The sequence below is a fragment of the Gorilla gorilla genome, chromosome 18, assembly GCF_029281585.2.
Source record: "Gorilla gorilla gorilla isolate KB3781 chromosome 18, NHGRI_mGorGor1-v2.1_pri, whole genome shotgun sequence".
Classification (NCBI taxonomy): domain Eukaryota; kingdom Metazoa; phylum Chordata; class Mammalia; order Primates; family Hominidae; genus Gorilla; species Gorilla gorilla.
In genome coordinates, this window is record NC_073242.2 from 101,250,297 (window position 1) to 101,275,455 (window position 25,159).

Consider the following 25,159-nt stretch of genomic DNA (forward strand, 5'->3'; position numbering starts at 1 on the left):
CACAAAAATTAACTAAAAATGGATCACAAACCTAAAAGTCAAAGCTAAAACTAAAAATCTTCCAGAAGAAAACACAGAGGAAAATCTTTGCAAACAGGTTAAACAGAGAGACTTCACACACAACCACAAAGTATAAAAGAAAAACTTAATAACTGTACCCTATCAAAGTTTAAAATTTTTGCTCTCCAAAGGACATCATTATGAAAATAGGACACACCAGCTGGGCACAGTGGCTCACGCCTTTAACGCCAGCACTTTGGAAGGCCGAGGCAGGCAGATCACCTGAGGTCAGAAGTTCGAAACCAGCCTGGCCAACACTGCAAAACCCTGTCTCTACAAAAAATACAAAAATTAGCTGGGCATGGTGGCACACACCTGTAGTCTCAGCTACTTGGGATACTGAGGGAGGAGGATTGCTTGAGCCTGGGAGGCAAGACTGCAGTGAGCCAAGATCACACCACTGCAATCCAGCCTGGGCAACAGAGCAAGACTGTCTCAAAAAAACAAAAAAAATAACAAAAAAACGAAAACAAAAAATCCTTACAGAACTGTAAAACAATAAACCAGAAGAGTCAATTTTACCATATGTTAACTTTAAAGAGTTTATTTCAAAGTAAACAAAAAAGCCCTTGAACTAAACAATTAAGACCTATTTGATCAGTTATAGAATATATACCTGAGAAAATTACTAGTTGTTCTAACCTGCTTAAAGGCATATTTAACCACTCAAGTAACAAAACATTATTATAAAATCTTGTGAAAAATGTTGTATGTACATAGGGAAACCCTGTCTCTACAAATAATAAAGAAAAGTTAGCCGAACATAGTGGCACACGACTACTGTCCCAGCTACCCGGGAGATTGAGGCAGGAGGATAGCCTGAGCCCTAGAGGCTGAGGCTGCAGTAAGCTGTGACACTGCATCCTGGGTGACAGAGTGAGACCCTGTCTCAAAAAAAAAAAAAAAAAAAGTTGTGTGTAATGGGTATATTAAGATATGGTCATACGGCTGGGCCTATAAAAGCTAACACTAAACTCTGTCTTTTTTTTTTTTTTTTTGGTGGAGTTTCGCTCGTTGCCCAGGCTGGAGTGCAATGGCGCAACCTCGGCTCACCACAACCTCCACCTCCTGGGTTCAAGCACTTCTCCTGCCTCAGCCTCCCAAGTAGCTGGTATTACAGGCATGCACCACCATGCTTGGCTAATTTTTGTATTTTTAGTGGAGACGGGGTTTCACCATGTTGGTCAGGTTGGTCTCGAACTCCTGACCTCAGGTGATCCACCCGCCTTGGCCTCCCAAAGTGCTGGGATTACAGGTGTGAGCCACCACGCCAGGCCAACACTAAACTCTTATACAAGGGATGGCTGAAGGTAGTCTCACCTCAAAAATGAAGTCATTTTCGGAGTCAATAAACTAGAGACGTGAACTATGGGGGATGGAAGGCTAAAATAAGGTTCTATTAATCTGAACCATAAAGGTGTCAAGATGTCTACACAGGAGTTTCAGTATGGCAGGTTGAAAGACCGTGCCCTCCAAACACAGGCAGATCAAAAAAGCCACCAGTTAAGCTATGTCCCTTTTGGCATTCTAAACTGGTAAAATCAGACTGAAAGAGAAGATAATGCTTAACATATGTGGAGAAGGGCAATGACAAATCTTCAGGAACTTTTACTTATTTCTACCCTAGATATATAAGAAAGTCTATTCTGAAAATCCCAGCCCTTTCCAACCCTGAAAAACAAAGAAATGTGAGTCCGTATTTTGGCCAAAGCACTGAAAGGAAGGAGGCACACCACAGGAACCAAGCATTGGAAGTAACAGGAAGTTAAAGAATTACAAGTGAGGAGGCCGGGTGCAGTGGCTCACACCTGTAATCCTAGCACTTTGGGAGCATTGAGGTGGGTGGATCTCCTGAGGTCAGGAGTTCGAGACCAGCCTGGCCAACATGGCAAAACCCCGTCTCTACTAAAGATACAAAAAATAGCCAGGCATGGTGGCGCACACCTGTGATCCCAGCTCCTACGGAGGCTGAGGCAGGAGAATCGCTTTAACCCGGGAAGTGGAGATTGCAGTGAGTCAAGATCGCACCACTGCACTCCAGCCAGGGTGACAGAGCGAGACTGTCAAAAAGAAAGAAAAAAAAAAGAATTACAAGTGAGGCTGGGCACGGTGGCTCACACCTGCAATCACAGCACTTTGGGACACAGACCCGAGCAGATCGCTTGAGCCCAAGAGTTCAAGAATAGCCTGGGCGACATGCTGAAACCCTGTCTCTACAGAACATAAACAAAATGAGCCAGGCATGGTGGCATGCATCTGTGGTCCCAGCTACTTGGGAGGCTGAGGTGGGAGGATGACCTGAGCCTAGGAGTGAGGCTGCAGTGAGCTGAGATCAGGCCACTGCACTCCAGCCTGGGTGATGGCACAAGATCCTGTCTCAAAAAACACAAAAAGCAAACAAACAAAACAAATAACAATAATAAACTCCAACCTTTTTTTAAAAAGTCCGGAACACAGTAATGAAACTATACAGAACATAGCTGAGAATCCAAAAACACATTTTTATTATCTCAAGCAGCCCATATAGAGAGTGACACATCAACACACTAAAACATCTACTTTACTCCAGATAGAAGTCCTCATTCAGCCTGTTCTGGAATAGAAGCTACAAATCAGAAAACTGTAAGGTAAAGAGGGGAGAAGGGTGGACCCAGGAGATAGAAAATGCTTTAGAAAAGGATATCTATGATAGTTAAAAATGTCACCCAACACCAAGGCAAGAAACAAAAGCAGCAACAAAAACAAACAAATAAATAAAAACCTATATACAGCAGAAACAAGCATTTTTAAAACAGTCTGGAGCTACTTAGTGTGTAACCAAAAAGTAGCCAACTCCCACTAAGGTTCTAAGAGCACCAATAAATTATAAACAGTACCACAATATAGTTTTTGTTGTTGTTTTTTGCTTTCTTTTTGAGACAGGGTCTCACTCTGCCACCCAGGCTGGAGTGCAGTGGTGTGATCTCGGCTCACTGCAATCTCTGCCTCCTTGGCTCAAGCGATCCTCCCACCTCAGCTCCCCAAGTAGCTGGGACTACAGGCGCAAGCCACCACACCGGGCTGATTTTTGTATTTTTTTTAGAGATGAGGTTTCATCATGTTGCCCAGGCTGGTCTCAAACTCCTGAGCTCAAGTGATCCACCCACCTTGGCCTCCCAAAGTCCTGGGATTACAGGCATGAGCAACCGCACCTGGACCATAATGTGGTTTTATAAAAAGACCTTGATTCTCCAAGAAGTGGTTAAAATAAAATTAACATTTAACATTCAATGCACAGGGAAAAAACATGAATACAAAATTATATCTGTATTATAACCAACTTCTAAAAATCTTACAGTTCAGATACCATCTGCCCTTACTAATTTAACTACCTGACCCATCAAAGACTGAGAAAGGTATGTTAAAGTCTACCACTACGATTGTGCTTCTGTCAATTTCTCCATTTATATATAACCACTTACATTTAGTATTTCAATGGTTTCACTCTACACTTAAGTGTTCCATATTTTATATTCATTACGGCTTGTACACTATAACAAAATAAAATGTCCCTCTTTGTCCTGTTTTTTTAAAGCAAATAATAAAAACATCTCTTAAAACAAGGATGGAAAGGGAACACAAAAATATTAAAAGTCTGACTTAAGGGACACAGATTATAGATTAATGTGTTTCAGTTTTTATTAACAGTTATATGATAAATAATGATAAAAACAGAGGAAAAAAGGAAACATAAAATTCATTTTAGAAAAATTTCTATCCAAAATGGTTAAGCAAAATTGGGTTTTGGAGCTTAAACTAAATAAGATTACTTTATATGCTCAAAGAATCAAAATTATAAACAAACTAAAGGAAAAAAATGTAAATAGAAGAAAAAAATAATGTGTTCATGTTTCAATTCTCCTAAAATTTATGGCCAAAATGGGGAAGATGGCTATTTTCCAACATCTCCACAAATCCCTTTAAGGATAAAGATTTTTCTCATACAGCAATACCATTCTCAGGCCATGAGAAGTGCCTTTTTTTTTTTTTTTTTACTTTGAAATGCCTATTTTTCCCACTAAATACAAGCTCCCTAAGGCTAGATCTTCATTTGCCTTGTTCACTCTTGTATCCTCCTGTAAGAATACAAACTTGATAAATACTACATTTATTAAATCCTAAATGCTAAAATATCTTTAAGAAAATTGAACTGTCCTTTCCAAAGCACACAAAATAAAGGTGTACCAGCTGCTCACCAACAGCTATGGAAAAAGGGTGTCAGAACTCAACCCAGTTCTCTCTTCTACCCTGCCCAGATAACGTTCTCCCTGCTTTAGAACTCACACTGCCCGCTGTGCACTTTCAGCTACTGACAGCCAACTATCAAGGACACAACCAAAAAGCTGGAGCTTCTGCAACTATGCGGTCAGTCTTCCCCTAATAGACCTCAAGTTATTTGAGCTCTAAATCTAAAAACAAAATTCTAAAACTTAACTTTTCAACATTAAAATCACCTATTTTTCTATCCAACAAAGATTGTACTTGAAGAAGTCTTTCTGGCTAAACAATGAGAAAAGACCCAAGCAAATAAACGAGACTTCAATTAACTTCACCACTGACTACTGTGTCAGTCACAGAATGTCAGTCTAGCTGAGAATGTTCAAGGGATGTAAGTTAACATCAGGCAAAACCCTCCAAAGAAGTTACCATGCTTTCCCTCTTGCATTCTCCAGATGGCCTATATTTTTATATTATGGGCCATACAGAACCCCTATTTCAGATTTTTATTTCATATGTATATCTGAGTTGCTTTAACGCCATTTACAACCTGCAAAATACTATGACTAGAATGTGACACTAAAAAAGCTTAAATCAAATCAACTGATTGTATTATGCTTTAATCAGACTTTTACTTTACAATACATCTTAGATATTCTGGCTATCATTACACTGATCTAGCCTAGCTGGTTTTCTCACTGCCTGTGTTTTTGTGGTTTTCTTTCTTTTGAGGGGAGTAGAGGGGTGCATACCTATTTCCCCTATATGAAGAAATGTGTTCACAGAAGGGAAATGGTCTACAGAGTGAATAAACGGAAAAGACCAGAGTTAGAACTTCACTGTTTGAATAGGAGAGATTAAATCTGGGGATAGGCCAGGTGTGGTGGCTCACGCTTGTAATCCCAGCACTTTGGGAGGCCGAGGCAGGTAGACTGCTCAAGTCCAGGAGTTCAAGACCAGCCTGAGCAACATGGCGACACCCAGTCTCTACTAAAAATACAAAAATTAGTTGGGAGTGGTGGCGCATGCGTCTGTAGTCCCAGCTATTCGGGAGGCTGATGTGGGAGGATCACTTGAGCCAAGGGGACATGGGTTGCAGTGAGCTGAGATCGAATCACTGCACTCCAGCCTGGGTTGTGGAGTAAGACCGTCTCAAAAATAATAATAATAACAAAATGAAATAAATCTGGGGATAAGTATTCTGGTCTTCAGAGAGGCAAACAGCATTGTAAGACAAGCATAATTCTTTGATCAGGTTTCACCATGGCCTAAAATGACAAAACACTCAAGACCAACTTTATATGGTCTGATTTCAGGCTCACAGTGCAACTTTCTGATTATTAAATACTTCCTTAAGCACCTCAACTCCCAAGTACCTCCATAAAAGGAATAGTGTCCTGTGGAATGCAGACCCAAGTAATTCAGAAGAAAAGCATATCCCCCCCTTGTGAATTACAATACTACAGTATTATTATAATTTACAAATCAGTGTGTTTGATTGGTCTCAATCACCCCTAGGAGATGAACTACTAAAATGGAATTTCTGGATCTTCAAGGCTAAAGAATAGGCTGTGGAATGTAGGATCACATTGAGATACCACCCCACCCTGTCTAGGCAGCCAGCTGGCATCCCTCTAAGAGGACTTAAGTTCAATTCTCCCTAAATTGTCACAGTAATTACAGGAATCTTATTTTATGCTTAATTATCCATAACCAAAATTCACCAGAACTGAGATCTAAAAAGCAGATGTCTATAAATGCAAACATGCCTACTGAACAATTCAACAGCACTGAGATGCGTAAAAAGCAGACTGGGCACAGTGGCTCAGGCCTGTAATCCCAGCACTCTGGGAGGCCAAGGAGGGCAGATTGCTTGATTCCAGGAGTTCAAGACAGCCTAGGCAACACAGCAAGACCCTGACTCCTAAAAAAAAATTATATATATATATGTACATGTATATAAGCATGAAAAGCAATAAAGGCCAAGTAAACAATGATCGCTAAACAAGACAAACATCTAATCTGACACTAATGAAATAAAAAAAAATTTCATTCTCCCAACCATAATCTTATTAGCAAAACCATACTAAAGTACTCTCAATTCAAGAAGTATCATAAAATTCTCAAAACGAAAATTTGGCTTAAAGACATGACCCAAAGGGTATAATTAATGTTGAAGGAGGTTACCTGATGTAAATATAGATGCCTTTTTAACTTCTATATATAGTCTGCTATCTTTCAAGTAATGAGCATGTAAAACTTGGAATAAAACTTGCTTTGAAAAAAAGCAAACAAATTAACAAAAACGTATAAATAAAACAACTGTAAACTTTCAAACCTAGTAAGGAGTCATTCATTCCAGAAAAACTTATCTAAGGGTACTCTTCCCTAGGATGACAAGCAGAAACATTAGAAAGTTACTTAATATAGCCGGAGACGGTGGCTCACCCTTGTAATCCCAGCACTTTGGGAGGCTGAGGTAGGCAGATCATGAGGTCAGGAGTTCAAGACCAGCCTGACCAACATAGTGAAACCCCATCTCTACTAAAAATACAAAAATTACAAAAATTAGCCAGGGGCGGTGGCGCACGCCTGTGACCCCAGCTACTCAGGAGGCTGAGGCAGGAGAATCGCTTGAACCCAGGAGGCGGGGGTTGCAGTGACCTGAGATCATGCCACCGCACTCCAGCCTGAGCGACAGAGCAAGACGCCGTCTCAAAAAAAAAAAGTTACTTAATACTAAGATGACAAATTTTCCCTAGCATATTCTTCATGAATCCAAGTTCTATTAATTCTGGATATACAAGGAGAGTGGGGGAGTTGTCCAAAGAAAATTAAAGATGGTATAATATTTATTTTAATTAACGTATCTGATATTAACTAGTTAGAAATGGAGGGTAAACAGTCCCATTGACAATAGTGTCAAAATAAAATACATAGGAATAAATTTAGTAAGAAAGGTATAGGAACTATATGAAAAAAACTACAAAATCTATAAAATATTTGTTGAAAGACCTAAAATAAACTTGAACAAATAGACACACACTACAGCAAGGAAAAATTATCATCAAAAACTGTTAAGGCTGGGTACGGTGGCTCACGCCAGTAATCCCAACACTTTAGAGGCCAAGGTGGGAGGATCACTTAAGGCCATGAGTCAGAAACCAGCCTGGGCAATACAGTGAGACTGTGTCTCTACACTGCCTCCCGGACTCAAGCAATTCTCCTGCCTTACCCTACCGAGTAGCCAGGACTATAGGCGCATGCCACCACGCTCAGCTAATTTTTTTATATTTTTAGTAGAGACAAGGTTTCACGTTGTTAGCTAGGATGATCTCAGTCTCCTGACCTCGTGATCCGCCAGCCTCAGCCTCCCAAAGTGCTGGGATTACAGGCATGAGCCACTGCACCCAGCTGGAATGGACTCTTCTAAGACAGTTCCAAAAACCAAAGAGGAAAAGAGGGATATATATAATTACCTGAAAATGTCTGTGACATAAATAAGGTTAAAAGATAAATGAGGCCGGGTGTGGTGCGGTGGCTCACGCCTGTAATCCCAGCACTTTGGAAGGCCGAGGCAGGCAGATCACCTGAGGTCAGGAGTTTAAGACCAGGCTGGCCAGCATGGCGAATCTCTGTCTCTACTAAAAGCACAAAAATTAGCCGGGCATGGTGGCGGGCACCTGTAATCCCAGCTACCCAGGAGGCTGAGGCAGGAGAACCGCTTGAACCCAGGAGGCGGAGGCTGCAGTGAGCCGAGATCACACCACCGCACTCTAGCCTGGGCAACAAGGGTGAGACTCTGTCTCCCAGAAAAAAAAAAAAAAAAAAGGATAAATGAAAGACAAGAAAAATACACGTGCCATATAACAAAGAGTTAACATTCCATAAGCGCTCCTACAGGAGGAAAAAAAAAGAGAAAGAAAAATGAAGCAAGGACATGAGCAGACAATTCTCGGTAAAGGAAATCCAATGGCCATTACACGTATCAAATAAGGCTAGCCCCAGTAACAGGGAAGTTAAAATTAAGACAAACTGCATGACCCATTTATCATCTAGCAGACTAGTAAAAATTAAACTATGTATTTATACCCAGTGGTTTCATGATATGGAGAAGTTACTGCTTTTTGGGATGAAAATTATGACAACCTATTTAGAGAGTAATCTAGCAATAATAATATTTAAAATATATTTCTCTGTTAACCCAGAATTCCCCCTTTGGAGACTACAGAAATAAAAGCACCAGCATATAAGGTGGCATGTACAAGGATATTTATTGTAGCACTTTGTTAAGTGGCAAAAATCTAGAAATGATCTAAATGTCCACAGGAAAATAATAAATTATGGTACATCCATGCTATAAAGACACAATAGGACTGTTTAAAGGAACAAGATAGAATTATATTTACTGTGGGCTGAGTGCAGTGGCTCACACCTGTAATCTCAGCACTTTGGGAGGCCACAGCAGGCAGACTGCTCAAGTCCAGGAGTTTGAGACCAGCCTGAGCAATACAGCTATATCTCATCTCTTATTAAAAAAAACTAAAGGCTGGGCGCGGTGGCTCACGCCTGTAATCCCAGCACTTTGGGAGGCCGAGGCGGGCGGATCACGAGGTCAGGAGATCGAGGCCATCCTGGCTAACACAGTGAAACCCCGTCTCTACCAAAAAAAATACAAAAAATTAGCCAGGCGTGGTGGCGGGCGCCTGTAGTCCCAGCTACGCGGGAGGCTGAGGCAGGAGAATGGCGTGAACCCGGGAGGCGGAGCTTGCAGTGAGCCGAGATCGCGCCACTGCACTCCGGCCTGGGTGACAGAGCGAGACTCTGTCTCAAAAAAAAAAAAAAAAAAAAAAAAACTAATAGGCTGGGAGCGGTGGCTCACACCTGTAATCCCAGCATTTTGGGAGGCCAAGGTGGGCAGATCACGAAGTCAGGAGATTAAGACCATTCTGGCTAACATGGTGAAACCCAATTCTACTAAAAATACAAAAAATTAGCCAGGTGTGGTGACAGGTGCCTGTAGTCCCAGCTACTCAGGAGGCTGATGCAGGAGAATGGCGTGAACTCAGGAGGCAGAGCATGCAGTGAGCCAAGATTGCGCCGCTGCACTCCAGCCTTCATGACAGAGCGAGGTTCCATCTTAAAAATAATAATAATAATAATAAATTATATTGGCTGGGTGCGGTGGCTCACGCCTGTAATCCCACCACTTTGGGAGGCCGATGCAGGCAGATTGCTCAAGCCCAGGAGTTCGAGATCAGCCTGAGCAACATAGCAAAATCTCATCTTTTAAAAAAATAATAATAAAGAATTATATTGCCGGGCACGGTGGCTCACGCCTGTAATCCCCAGCACTTTGGGAGGCCGAGGCAGGTGGATCACGAGGTCAAGGGATCAAGACCATCCTGGTTAACATGGTGAAACTCTGTCTCTACTAAAAAAAAAAATACAAAAAATTAGCCGGGTGTGGTGGCGGGCGCCTGTAGTCCCAGCTACTCGGGAGGCTGAGGCAGGAGAATGGTGTGAACCCAGGAAGTGGAGCTTGCACTGAGCCGAGATCGCACCACTGCACTCTAGCCTGGGTGACAGAGAAAGACTCCCCATCTCAAAAAAAAAAAAAAAAAAAAAAAAAAAAGAATTATATCGGCCAGGCACGGTGGCTCACACCTGTAATCCTAGCACTGTGGGAGGCCAAGGCGGGAGGATCATGTGAGGTCGGGAGTTCAAAACCAGCCTGACCAACATGGAGAAACCCCCCCGTCTCGGGTCGGGTGCGGGGGCTCACGCCTTTAATCCTAGCACTTTGGGAGGCCAAGGCGGGCAGATCACGAGGTCAGGAAATGGAGACCATCCTGGCTAACACGGTGAAACCCCATCGCTACTAAAAATACAAAACATTAGCCAGGCGTGGTGGTGGATGCCTGTAGTCCCAGCTACTCAGGAGGCTGACGCAGGACAATGGCGTGAACCTGGGAGGCAGAACTTGCAGTGAGCCGGGATCGCACCACTGCACTCCAACCAGGGCGACACAGCGAGACTCCGTCTCAATAAAAAAAAAAAAAAAAAAAGAAAGAAAGAAACCCCGTCTCTACTAAAAATACAAACTTAGCGGGGCATGGTGGCACATGTCTGTAATCCCAACTACTCGGGAGGCTGAGGCAGGAGAATCACTTGAACCTGGGAGGCGGAGGTTGCGGTGAGCCGAGATCACGCCATTGCACTCCAGCTTGGGCAGCAAGAGCAAAACTCCGTCTCAAAAAAACAAAACAAAACAAAACAAAAATGAATTATATTGGCGGGGCGCGGTGGCTCATGCCTGTAATCCCAGCACTTTGGGAGGCCAAGGCAGGCAGATCACTTGAGGTCAGGAGTTTGAGACCAGCCTGGCCAACATGGCGAAACCTCATGTCTACTAAAAATACAAAAATTATCTGGGTGTGGTGGCAGGTGCCTATAATCCCAGCTACTCTGAAGTCTGAGGCAGGAGAATCACTGAACCCAGGAGGCGGAGGTACCCACCACCTGGGTGACAGGGTAAGACTCCATCTCAAAACAAACAAACAAACAAAAAAAAAGAATTATATTTACTGACCATGAGGTGTTAAAAAAAAAAAAAGCGTGTTATAGAGTAATATAAATAATTTCTCTTTAGTAAAAACAAAAAATTCCTATGTACACTTACGTGAGTATATACAGTACTTAACTAAGCATTGAGAGAAATATTGAAGCGTATTCATTCATAATCTGTTAAAATTTTGGGTTAAAATTAAGACTGTCATAGAACAGATGATGTAACACTACAGGGTAAACACTATAGGGTAAACATCCCTAATCCAAAATCTGAAATGCTCCAAAACCTGACATTTTTTGATTGTTGGCTTGAAGAAATGCTCTTCAAGGCCGGGCGCGGTGGGTCACACCTGTAATCTCAGCAGGGGAGGCTGAGGCGGGCAGATCACAAGGTCAGGAGATCACGACCATCCTGGCTAACATGGTGAAAGCCTGTCTCTACCGAAAATACAAAAAATTAGCCAGGCATGGTGTCGGGCGCCTGCAGTCCCAGCTACTCTGGAGACTGAGGCAGGAGAATGGCGTGAACCCGGGAGGCGGAGCTTGCAGTGAGCCGAGATTGCGCCACTGCGCTCCAGCCTGGGCGACAGGGCGAGACTCCGTAACCAAAAGAAAAAAAAAAGAAAAGAAAAAACTGCTCTTCAAGTGTTTCAGATTTTGGATTTTAGGATTAGGGATGTACAAGTGGTGTAACGCAAATATTCCAAAATCTGAAAAAATCCAAAATATGAAACACTTCTGGTCTCAAGTATTTCAGATGAGAGATACTCAATGTGTATTTGGTTGAAAGAGCTAACTCATATAAATGATTATACAGTTGTACAACTCAAAGTAAAAGGAGTTCCATTAGTGTTTTTACAGCTCAAGTTAGTGAACCTATTTAACTAAACCTCAAAACTAAACAACTGAGAAAGTGTTCAGTCTTAAAAGGAAGCAAAAGAAGCGTTTTTTACTTACCTCTTTTTTTGAGACAGTCTATCTCTGTCACCCAGGCTGGAGTGCAGTGGCACAGTCTTAGCTCACTGCAGCCTTGAACTCCTGGGTTCAAGTGATCTTCCTGCCTCAGGCTCCCAGGCAGCTAAGGCTACTGGCAAAGACACCACAACCCAGCTACTTTAAAAAATTTTGGGCCATGCCTGTAATCCCGGCACTTTGGGAGGCCGAGGTGGGTGGATCACCTGAGGTCAGGAGGTCAAGACCAGCCTGTCCAACATGGTGAAACCCCATCTCTACTAAAAGTACAAAAATTAACTGGGCATGGTGGCGGGCGCCTGTAATTCTAGCTACTTGGGAGGCTGAGGCAGAAGAATCGCTTGAACCCAGGAGGCGGAGTTTGAGGTGAGACAAGATCGCACCACTGCACTCCAGCCTGGGTGACAGAGCAAGACTCTGTCTCAAAAAAAAAAAAAAAAATTCGTACAGCCAGAGTCCCACTGTGTTTCCCAGGCTGGTTTCAAACTCCTGTCCTCAAGTGATCCTTCCGACTTGGCTTCCCAAAGTACTGGGATTACAGACATAAGCCACCAGGTCTGGCCAGCGAAGTTTATTTTTAGGTTTAGAAAACACGTAACATCTTTACATATCTTTGAAAGATTTAAAATATTTTAGCCAGGCTCGGTGGCTCACACCTATAATCCCAGCACTTTGGGAGGCTGAAGCAGGTGAATCACCTGAGGTCAGGAGTTCGAGACCAGCATGGCCAACATGACAAAACCCCGTCTCCACTAAAAATACAAAAAGTAGCCAAGTACAGTGGTGCACGCCTGCAGTCCCAGCTACTCGGGAGGCTGAGCACAAGAATCGCGGGAACCCAGGAGGTAGAGGCTGTAGTAAGCTGAGATGGCACCACTGCACTCCAGCCTGGGTGACAGAGTGAGACTCTGTCTCAAAAAAAATAAATAAAAAATAAGATGTTTTTATTTATAAATTACAAAAGTCACATGTATTTTTTCCTCATCTTTTAAAAAAATGACTTCTTCCTTCTAAACCTACTTAATTTGTTGCCAACAACATTTATGATTTACTAATTAAATCTCTCCAATGGTCTGAGTAGGCTTTTTTTTAAAGTAAAATTTCCAAGTACCTAGTGAAAAAAAGCATTTCTCATTTCAATCATCTCATCCTAAACCTTGCCCTTTTATGCTAAAGTGTTAGTTAATGCTGACTCAACACATTTGGCAACTGAGGTTTTTTTTTTTTCTCCCACTTCTGGACCCTTCAAACTTTAACCAGTTTCTCCAGCAACCAAAACTCATGCCATATTAAGTGTATTGTGTTACTAGGTCAGTGAAGAAAAAAACTTAACACGTATCTTCAAAGTAAAAATGACACCTCATTCACGCCTGTAATCCCAGCACTTTGGGAGGCCACGGCTGGTGGATCACTTGAGCCCAGGAATTCGAGATCAGCCTGGTCAACAGGGTGAAGCCCTGTCTCTACTAAAAATACAAAAATTAGCTAGGCATGGTGGCGCACACCTGTAGTCCCAGCTACTCGGGAGGCTGAGGCAGAAGAATTGCTTGAACCAGGGGGCAGAGGTTGCAGTAAGCGGAAATGGCTCCGATGCACTCCAGCCTGGGCAACAGAGGAGGACTCCGTCTCAAAAAAAAAAAAAAAAAAAGACACCTCTTTTCCTTTTTCTATTTCTTGACCTCATTGAAATAAAATTTTCTATACAAAAAGGCAACTGTAAAAATGCTACATTTTGATAAACATATTTTATTTATTTATTTTTTTGGAGACAAGAGTCTCGCTCTGTCCCCAGGCTGCAGTGCAGTGGCGTGATCTCAGCTCACTGCAACCTCCACCTCCCAGGTTCAAGTGATTCTCCTGCCTCAGTCTCCCGAGTAGCTGGGACTACAGGCGCGCACCATCATGCCCAGCTAATTTTTCTATTTTTTAGTAGAGATGGGGTTTAACCATGTTGGCCAGGATGGTCTCGATCTCCTGACCTCGTGATCCACCCGCCTCGGCCTCCCAAAGTGCTGGGATTACAGCCATGAGCCACCTCGCCCAGCCAACAAAGATAATTTCGAAACCTGTAAGCCAAGAAATACAAAAGATTTCTATATGCTCTCTTAATTTTTTTTTTTTTTTTTTTGAGACAGAGCCTCCATCTGTCACCCCAGGCTGGAGTGCAGTGGCGTGATCTCAGCTCACTGCAACCTCCACCTCCCGGTTCAAGCAATCCTCCCACCTGAGCCTCCTAAGTTGCTGGGAATGCAGGTGCGCATCACCATGCCCGGCTAACTTTTGTATTTTTAGTACAGACGGGATTTCATCATGTTGACCAGGCTGGTATCAAACTCCTGACCTCAAGTGATCCGCCTGCCTCGGCCTCCCAAAGTGCTGGGATTACAGGCATGAACCACTGCACCAGCCTGCTCTCTTAAGTTTAAAATTGCTTGTGGGCAAGGCATGGTGGCACACACCTTTAATACCAGCACTTTGGGAGACAGAGGTGGGAGGACCTCTTGAGCCCAGGAATTTGAAACCAGCCTGGGGAATATGGCGAAACCCCGTCTCCACAAAAAAATAATAAATCAGGCGGCACATGCCTACAGTCCCAGCTACTTAGGAGGCTGAAGTGGGAGGATCACTCGAACCTGGGAGGAGGTCGAGGCTGCAGTGAGCTGAGATTGCACCACTGCACTCCAGCCTGGGTGAAAGAGTGAGAACCTGTCTCAATCAATCAATCAATAAAAATAAAATTGCTTGTTAGGTATAAGCTGAGAGGAGTTGAAAAAAAATTGTTTGCTTCTTTCAACATTATTCTGCATTAGAAACTGAGTAAAAGCAACACAGAATAAAGAAAGCCAAAATCAAGAACTGAAAACAGACTGAACGCAGTGGCTCCTCCTGCCTGTAATCCCAGCACTTTGGGAGGCCAAGGTGGGTGGATAACTTAAGGTCAGGAGTTCGAGACCAGCCTAGCCAACATGGTGAAACCCCACCTCTACTAAAAATACAAAAATTAGCTGGGCATGGTGGCGCACGCTTGTAATCCCAGCTACTTGGGAGGCTGAGGCAGCAGAAATCACTGGAATCCAGGAGGGGGAGGTTGCACAGTGAGCCGAGATCGAGCCACTGCACTCCAGCCTGGGAGACAGAGTAAGACTTTGTCTCAAAAAACAAACAAAAAAGAACTGAACAATTCATAAAGCAAGGACAGACTAAATTACAAACACCTAAAACAGTATTTTTAAATGTTCTGAAGCTCTAAGAGTTTTAAAGTTTTGATAGCAATTAAGTCCTGCTATATACACAAAATTTTAAAATCCTCATCAAATGCAAATAAGGGGATTAAGCATTGTGGAAAATCTGTTTTGGTATGTAGATTGCCAATTCAATTTTTTTAATTAAAAATAATATCTTGGAAAATACTCATTCAACTTTTTAAATTTGTATAAATTAAAAATGTTGGCCAGGTGAGGTGGCTCACACCTGTAATCTCAGCACTTTGGGAGGCTGAGGCAAGAGGATTGCTTGAGCCCAGCCTGGGCAACATGACAAAACACTATCTATACAAAACATACAAAAATTAGCCCTGCGTGGTGGCACACGCCTGTAGTCCCAGCTACGTGGAGCGCTGAGGCAGGAGGATCGCTTGAGTCCAGGAAGTCCAGGCTGCAGTGAGCCAAGACCACCGCACTCCAGCCTGGGCAACAGAGTGAGACCCTGTCTCAAACAATAAAAATAATAATAAAAAAAGAGTTTTTATAAATCATAAAGAAGTTGGTTTTGTTGGCATACCACTGATTTTTAAAACTCCTTTTTAAAATAAACACTGGGGTGAAATATCACCAAGGCATTCCTGGCAAATTCTGTACTTTATAGTTTCACTCTAAAATCTGCCCTCAAATCTAGAACTGCTATCAATGACAGAGGTCAGACCAAAGAACAAGCAACTGCTCCCAAAAGAAAACGGAGGTTTCCTAAACACAAAGCAGACATTCAAATATGCACTGATCAATGGTGCACGAAACAACACTTTGCTAGGAATTTGTTAAGGCAAAAGGACCCTTTCTACAGTAAATGCAAACTATCTAAGAATGAATTTTTAAAAGTTTAATATTTTAAAATATTTTGGTAGAGACGGAGTCTCATTAGGTTGCCCAGGCTGGCCTCCAACTCGTGGCCTCAAGGGATCCACCTTCCACCTCCCAAAGTGTTGGGATTACAAGCATGAGCCACTGAGCGCCCGCCTGAATGACATTTAAATACCAATATATTAAAGCATGAAAAACACTGAGTTAACTAACATCTATGTGATAGCTCTTCTAACACCTTACTTGAAAAGTCTAAGTCAGAAATGGAACATTTCAGTAGTAACTGCGAGGGCATACTTAGTAAATGAGTGAGCATTACATAGGTGTTCAGTGTTTGACAGTTCCTTTAAACCAAAAGAGAAAATTCCATTGCTTCAGGGTAATACAGAACTCACATATCTAATAGTAACTAATATATTTTTGAAAAATCTGCTTAAAACAAATAACAAGATCACTGAGTATTTAAACTGAAAATATTGTTTTCTTCTGAGACATCATATGACCTATAGAGGAATTTATCTACAATCTCATTTCAATAACCTGATAATAATAATGCATCTATAAGTGGCTTAGCAATATTAAAAAGCTTGACTCAGTTCAAGTTATAAATTTAAACTTCAACCACTAGACTGTGATCTCAAATAAGTTAATTTCTCTTTTGCAGATGTGAAAACCCAGTCTGAGATGAAATAAGGGTGATTCAATCACACTCGCCTAACTTGAAACGTAGGAAATATATCAGTGAATTACTGTGAAATACTTTTTATTCGCCAGGCACAGTGGCTCACGCCTGTAATCCTAGCACTTTGGGAGGCCGAGGCGGGCGGATTGCCTGAGCTCAGGAGTTCGAGATCTGCCTGGGCAACATGATGAAACCCCATCTCTACTAAAATACAACAACAAAAAATTAGCCGGGCGTGGCGGCGTGTGCCTGTAGTCCCAGCTACTTGGGAGGCTGAGGCAGGAGAATTGCTTGAACCCGGGAGGCGTAGGCTGCAGTGAGCCGAGACCGTGCCACTGCACTCCAGCCTGGAGACAGAGCGAGACTTCGTCTCAAAAATAAAAATAAAAATAAAAATAAAGACATACTTTTTATTCAAGCATGCTAGACTGCAAACATGCCTTTAGAATAAAAGTGACGAGATTACGAGTACTTAGAGGGTTCATATTTTTCAAACTTGAAAGTTACGGTGTGTGACAAGTTAGGTATTTGACAAGTATTCTAGGGAACGGTGGAAGTGAATATTTAAAATTCAGCTATCCCCAGAAAAACCCAATACATGAAATCATTACAAGTATTTTTTAGAATCAGTCAGCAAAGATCATTACTGTACAAACACTTCAAAGTTAAGGTCACTAAGAAAGCACTAACTCCTCCCTTCTGTTAACTAATCACTGTAAAGCAGCCCAACTCTCCTTTCTACCTACCTCAGATTAATATTTTTCTCCATGGACACATTTCCATGCTCAGGGAAATATAATAGGGGAGAAAAAAAATACCACACAAGTGTCAGTAAGTACCAAAAAGCTAAGTATTCAGCACAGGGAGGGAATCCACATATGAGAAAACATTTGACAGCTCTTGCCTCCCAAAAGCCATTTAATCTGCTTCATAAACATAATCTGCTTCATAAACATTACTCTGAGCGAGTGGTTCGATGGATCTCCTACACCAAGTCCTAACCGGGAAACACAATCAACCGAACCGTCCCGACTCTTTCAGACAATCAGGAAGACCGGGAGAATTATTAGACGCTGACGTCCGCAGGGCCAGGAGCTGAGAAAAGGGTAAACAGTATACTCGCAGGTAGGTTGAAAAAAACAAAACAACAACAAACAAACATATACACACACACACACGAAAAATTGGGAAAGAAGTTGGTCGGAAGGTTAGAGAGAGGCGAGGCCGATGTCCGGTTCCGAGAGGACGGCACTGCAGGGGCAGGCAGCGATTAACTGGGCATTTGGATATGCTGGGAGTTATCTGAGAGACCTGACACGGGTACAAGACACAAGAACGCTGATACGTGGCTCAGAGAACACACGCGGGGGTGGGGCCCGCCCCGCTAAACCCCAGGCTCCCTGAATGAGCCCTCAAAGATCGCAGCCTGAGAAAGTCAAGGGTTCAAGGAGGCCCGTACCGGCGGGGCAACGCCACAACACGGAACGCCGCTGCGCGCGGAACCTCCCGGTCCGAGGCCTCGGGGTCGGCCCTCCAGAAGTCGGAGCAGCCCCTGGGGCTCCCGGCCCCTCCTGGCCCAGCTTCTCTGTTTTCTCTTCTCAACACCCACAGCCTGGGACTGGACCCCTGAAACTGACAGGAAGCTTCCGGTCGAGCGCCCGCGGCAGCGGCGGGGCAAAAGCAGCAGTATGCTCTCAGCGCCGGGAGTGACACTCACCGGCCCGAAACCTCGAATGAAACCAGCAGCTCCGGGGGCGGCGGCAGCAGTGGCAGCAGGAACCGAACATCCAAAATGGCGGCTCCCTCCGCCTCACCACCGCTACCGCAGGCGGAGGGATCCTGAGGAAGGAGGGAGTTTTTAACTAACTTCACACACTATTGCGGAAACTTCGCTCCCTGGCCTCCTCTCCTGGTCGTTTCCGTGTCCTCGTACTGCAACTTATCGTGCCTTTTCTCTCGGATTATCCAAGAACTCGGACCCTGCCGAGGACTATTTGCCAAGGAGGAGGCGACTGCTCCTGGCAGAGCGACGCAAACGTAGCAAGGATCGGGGCTGTCACTGATGACGCGAGACGCTGCTGCCGAGTCACCGCTGCGATGAGTCTGAGCGAGAAAGATCCGGCCTACCCCGTAGCGGACGTACATTGGTTCCGCTTGGTGAGGGGGTGGGGGGGGGGGGGTGGAGCTGGGCTACCAGGAAGCGGTGGAGCCACCTGGAGGGGGCGGAGCTAGGTCAGGTAGCCCAGAAAGTGAGAACAAGCGAGACAGGTGGGGGCGGAGAAGAGAAGACAGCAGGGCTGAAAAGGTCTTCGTCCACGGGAATCCCGAACTCTTTGCTGTCTCCTTTAAGATTTTTGCTTTCTTTATAACTTAAGGAGCATGCTCCAGGTGGTATTCTATGGTTTTATGGTGTCTTTGCAACATATTTTATGAAGAGTTAAGAGGATGACTGAAAAGAATGGATTCCACGCCTGGTACCGCGGTGCTTGCACTGCTCAAGTCACTTAAACTCTCCAGGGATTCAGTTTCCTCATATGTAGAAAGAAGACTTGGACTCATGTTAGCTGAAACCCTTACAGAATGGGCTTTCGGTCTATGACTCCATGAATTAATGACCAGGGCCAAAGAAAGTCTAACCAGACAGTTCCTAACCTGATAAATAATTACTAACATATGACGCGAGTCTTTTCCATGTGAATGTAAAGAGGGCCTGATATCTTGGCCTGTTTAAAGGAAAGGTGACCTACCTAGACTAAAATCCTTCTGCTAGATTGGCAACAAAGTACAATACAACACAGCACCAGGCTGGGTGCCAAAGAGAACAGAACTAACCACACACACAAAAAAAATTTTTTTTTGAAACAAAGTCTCGCTCTGTTGCCCAGGCTGGAGTGCAGTGGCGGGATCCCGGCTCACTGCAACCTTGCCTCCCGGGGTCAAGCAATTTCTCGTGCTTCAGCCTCCCAAGTAGCTGGGATTACAGGCTCCCGCCACCACGGCCGTCTAATATTTGCATTTTTAGTAGAGAGAGGGTTTCGCCATGTTGGCCAGGCTGGTCTTGAACTCCTGACCTCAGGTGATCTGCCTGCGTCGGCCTCCCAAAGTGTGGAGATGACAGGTGTGAGCCACCGGCCTGGCCAGAACTAACCACAAATCTTGAGTTTAGGACCTGGGTGTCATAGAGAGAAGGTTGCACTTTTTTCCTTAGTCATTTTCATGCAGAGATTTCAAAACACTTAACAAAAATTGCTCTAAGTAGGCCGGCCACAGTGGCTGACGCCTGTAATCCCAGCACTTTAGGAGGCCGGGGTGGGTGGATCACCTGAGGTCAGGAGTTCAAGACCAGCCTGGCCAACATGGTGAAACTCCATCTCTACTAAAAATACAAAATTAGCCGGGCATGGTGGTGGGCACCTGTAATCCCAGCTACTTGGAAGGCTGAGACAGGAGAATCGCTTGAACCTGGGAGGCAGAGGTTGCAGTTAGCCGAGTCTGGGCGACACAGGAGACCCTGTCTCAAAAAAACAAAAAAAAATTGAACCAAGTAGGCCCATCTGTACAATTTTGTCCCTGAACTACTGGGGCATGCCAAGTGGCTGGAAAGAAAGGAGGCCATGGGTGCGATAATAATTATCATTTGTATTATTAAATATTGATATCACATTGTTCATAAGGCACTTTCATGTGTATAATCTAATCTGACCCTCTGGACAACCTCCTGAGTCAGGCTAGGCAAGCATAAGTAACTTAGTTTTACAAATAAGGAAAAAGAGGCTCCAAGAAACTAACTTGGCTAAAAGACACATCCTCTCCCCTCCTCCACTGGGGTTCTGCTATAGAGCTATAGAGTGCCTTTTTTTTTTTTTTTTTTTTTTTTTTGAGACAGAGTTTTGCTCTTGTTGCCCGAGTTGGAGTGCAATGGTGTAATCTTGGCTCACTGCAGCCTCCGCCTCCCGGGTTCAAGTGATTGTCCTGCCTCAGTCTCCCAAGTAGCTGGGACTACAGGCGCATGCCACCACCCCCAGCTAATTTTTTGTATTTTTAGTAGAAACGGGGTTTCACCATGTTCCCCAAGCTGGTCTTGAACTCCTGACCTCAGGTGATTCGCCCACCTCGGCCTCCCAAAGTGCTGGGATTACAGGCATGAGCCACCACACCAGGCCAGAGTGCCATTTTATAAATTAGCATAGGGTACCACAATCTTCCACCACCCCTACCTACCCACCCACCTACCTACCTACACACATACCTACACTCTCAGGGTGCATGGAGTCAACCCCCAACAAGTGGTTTAGAGAACAGAATGTTTACAGAATTCAGATCCTCTGCCATGCTGCTACTGTACAGTGCAACCATGGACTACAAGGCTAGTAAATAGTGGAATGAAGCCAAAACACAATTTCCTCTGAGGTATAGCTATTCAGGGAACACAGGCCAAACTTAGTTTGGGGTTTCCACATAAGTAAGAAGTTTGCAGGTTGCAAAGCGGAGTTAGCTAAAGTATTCCGTTTGGAACACCACAAAAAAATGCTTAGAGGTCAAATTTAAATGTGTATCATTGTGAACCACAAAAGAAAAATTAAGCCAGCTACCTAAGGAGGAGAGAGGTTTTTTTTTTTTTTTTTGAGACGGAGTCTCACTCTGTCCCCAGGCTGGAGTGCAGTGGCACGATCTCAACTCACTGCAAACTCCGCCTCCTGGGTTCACGCCATTCTCCTGCCTCAGCCTCCAGAGTAGCTGGGACTACAGGCACTCGCCACCACACCTGGCTAATTTTTTGTGTTTTTAGTAGAGACGAGGTTTCACATGTTAGCCAGGATGGTCTTGATCTCTTGACCTCGTGATCCGCCCGCCTCAGCCTCCCAAAGTACTGGGATTACAGGCGTGAGCCACCGCGCCCGGCCCCAGAAAGAGCTTTTTTGCTACCATATCAAGTGCAGAGCGTTAAAGAGTTTTAAACATTAAAAACTAAACCCTTTCTCAGTACTTTTTAACTTACATTTCTCTTTTTTTTTGTTTTTGTTTTTGAGACGGACTCTCTGTCGCCAGGCCATAGTGCAGTGGCATGATCTCAGCTCGCTGCAACCTCCACCTCCCGAGTTCAAGTGGTTCTCCTGCCTCAGCCTCCCGAGTAGCTGGGACTACAGGCACGTGCCACTACACCCGGCTATTTTTGTATATTTAGTACAGACGGGGTTTCATCATGTTGGCCAGGCTGGTCTTGATCTCTTGACCTCATGATCTGCCCGCCTCAGCCTCCCAAAGTGCTGAGATTACAGACGTGAGCCACCGCGCCCAGCCCATTTATCTTTATTTATAATTACCAAACCCTTCTTCCATGCAACTAAAATTAAAAGCAGTTGCCCCAGCTGGGCACAGTGGCTCACACCTGTAATCCTAGCACTTCGGGAGGCCAAGGTGGGAGGATCTCTTGATCCAAGGAGTTTGAGAACAGCCCAGGTAACATAGTGAGACCCTATCTTTCTTCCTTCCTTTCTTCCTTCCTTCCTTTCTTCCTTCCTTCCTTTCTTCCTTCCTCCCTTCCTGCCTTCCTCCCTTCCTCCCCCCTCCCCGCCCCTCTTTCTTTCTTTCTTTCACGGAGTTTCACTCTTGTTGCCCAGACTGGAGTGCAATGGCACAATCTCGGCTCACTGCAGCCTCCGCCTCCCGGGTTCAAGCCATTCTCCTGCCTCAGCCTCCTGAGTAGCTGGGATTACAGGCATGCGCCACCACGCCCAGCTAATTTTGTATTTTTTAGTAGAGACAGGGTTTCTCCATGTTGGCCAGGCTGGTCTCGAACTCCTGGCTTCAGGTGATCCACCTGCCTCAGCCTCCCAAAGGGCTGAGAGTACAGGCATGAGGCACCATGCCCGGCCTCCTCATCTTTTAAATAAATGAATAAAATAAATAAATAAAAGCAATTGCCTCAATATGTAAGCATAGTCACATTATCTTGGAATCTTTGGTTTCCATGGCTAGTGATTTAAGTTTAGAAAGGCTTACTCCCCATCTTCTCAAACATAATCCCTAATTCCAGATAAATAAATTACAGCACATCTATAAAAGGGAATACTATGCTACCAATAGAATGAAAACCTTATTATTATAGTATGGCAGACTTTAAAAGGAAATATTATAAAACAATGTTATAAAATGAGTTTGCAAAGTGTATATTGAGCCACCTCAGGCTCCTGAGTAGCTGGGACTACAGGTGCATACCACCATGCCTGCCTAATTTTTTAAAATTTTTTGTAGAGACAGGGTTTTGCCGTGTTACCCAAGCTGGTCTGGAACTCGTGGGCTCATGCGATCCTCCCACTTTGCCCTCCCAAAGTGCTGGAATTACAGGCGTGAGCCACTGCCATTGGCCAAAGATTATTATTTTTATAGGTTTGTTTACTACTGATAACTTACATGCATAGAAAAAAATTGAAGGACAAAACTAAAATTTAAAAATGGCTTTTTTGGGCTGGGCACAGTGGCTCATGCCTGTAACCCCAGCACTTTGGGAGGCCGAGGCAGGCAGATCATGAGGTCAGGAGATCAAGACCATCCTGGCTAACGTGGTGCAACCCCGTCTCTACTAAAAATACAAAAAATTAGCCGGGCGTGGTGGCAGGCGCCTGTAGTCCCAGCTATTCGGGAGGCTGAGGCAGGAGAATGGCGTGAACCCAGGAGGCGGAGCTTGCAGTGAGCAGAGATTGCACCACTGCACTCCAGCCTGGGGGACAGAGCGAGACTCCCTCTTAAACAAAACAAACAACAACAAAAAAATGGCTTTTTTGGATGATGGGATTACAGAGAATTTTTACTTTATTATATTATATTATATTTTGTTTTTGCAATGAGCACACCGTTCTTTTAGTTAAAAAGAAAATTCTTATAAGAAAATGCAGTTTTATGGATTTTTGTTTTTATTTTATTTATTTATTATTTTGAGACAGAGTCTTGCTCTGTTGCCCAGGCTGGAGTACAGTGGCGTGATCTCAGCTCACTTGCAACCTCTGCCTGCCAGGTTCAAGAGATTCTCATGCCTCAGCCTCTCGAGTAGCTGGGATTACAGGTGCCTGCTACCACACTCAGCTAATTTGTGTATTTTTAGTAGAGATGGGGTTTCACCATGTTGGCCAGGCTGGTCTGGAACTCCTGACCTCAGGTGATCTGCCCACCTTCACCTCCTAAAGTGCTGGTATTACCGTGCCTGACCAATTTTTGTTTTTAAAACAACAATATCCTGAAAGTGTTAAACAAACTTAGTAAGAGATAATAACTAGGAAAAAATTTTTGTTTTTTTTTTTTTTTTGAGACAAGGCATTGCTCTATTGCCCAGGCTGGAGTGCAGTGGCACAATCACAGCTCACTGCAGCCTCGACTTCCAGAGCTCAAGTGATCCTCCCACCTCAGCCGGGACTACAGGTGCATACCACCATACCCAGCTAATTTTTTTTTTTTTTTTCATCCTCCCACCTCACCCTCCCCAAGTGCTGGAATTACAGGCATGAGCCACTGTGCTTGGCCAAAGATTATTATTTTTATGGTTTTGTTTACTACCGAGGACTGCTTCAATTTAACAATGAATAGGTGGGGCACGGTGGCTCACACCTGTAATCCCAACATGATTACTTTGGGAGGCCGAGGCAGGCAGATCACCTGAGGTCAGGAGTTCAAAACCAGCCTTCCCAACATGGCAAAACCCCATCTCTACTAAAAATACAAAAATTAGCCAGGCATGGTGTCGTGCACCTGTAATTCCAGCTACTTGGGAGGCTGAGGCAGGAAAATCACTTGAAAATCACAGAAGTCGCAGTTAGCCAAGATCGCGCCACTGCACTCCAGCCTGGGCGATAGAGCAAGACTCCGTCTCGAAAATAAATAAGTAAATAATAATAATAACAACAATTTAACAAAGAACAACAACAAAAAATAAAACTGAAGAAACATTGGCTAGCAGTCAGACCACTTAGATGCCAGTCTTGGCTAGGTTTAATTCACTTTTTGCCCAGAGCAAGGTGTTAAACATCTCTGAGCCTGTTTACTCAGCTTTCCAATATTTATTTATGTCTTGCCTGTTCCAAAATGGATTTAGAGTGGCTTGTTATGCAAAAGGGATCAGCTACATGAAAGCACTTTGAAAAGCCTGAAGCATCATAAGAATGTAAATACTGAAATTTTTGTGCCGCCTCATCATTCAACTAAAGCATTTACTGACTGCCCTTTATAAGTAACAGTAGTACGGTGTGTCTTACATTTACAAAAGTATTTTCAGGCTGGGCGCAGTGGGTCATGCCTGTAATCCCAGCACTTTGGGAGGCCAAGGTGGGTGGATCACTTGAGGTCAGGAGTTCGAGACCAGCCTGGCCAACATGGTGAAACCTTGTCTCTACTAAAAACACAAAAATTAGCCAGGCGTGTTGGCACACACCTGTAATCCCAGCTACTTGGGAGGCTGAGGCAGAAGAATCGCTTGAACCCGGGAGACAGAGGTTGCAGTGAACCAGAGTCGCACCACTGCCCTTCAGCCTGGGCAACAGAGTAAGACTCT

The 25,159-nt window shown here is 44.0% G+C and overlaps 1 protein-coding gene across 3 annotated transcripts in view; it reads right to left on the bottom strand.

The window, feature by feature from the left end:
- The window catches only part of AP1G1 (adaptor related protein complex 1 subunit gamma 1), a 115,238-nt gene that overhangs the window by 59,352 nt on the left and 30,727 nt on the right, over positions 1-25,159 (bottom strand). Inside the window, exon 1 of one of the 3 annotated variants that reach the window (XM_004057954.5) lies at positions 18,335-18,773. The exons of 1 other annotated variant lie outside the window; for it this stretch is intronic. The gene's annotated coding sequence lies outside the window, so the exon portion shown is untranslated. Of the gene's footprint in view, positions 1-18,076; positions 18,774-25,159 lie in introns of those variants that run through there. One more of the 3 variants, XM_055366427.2, reaches the window with a different exon arrangement.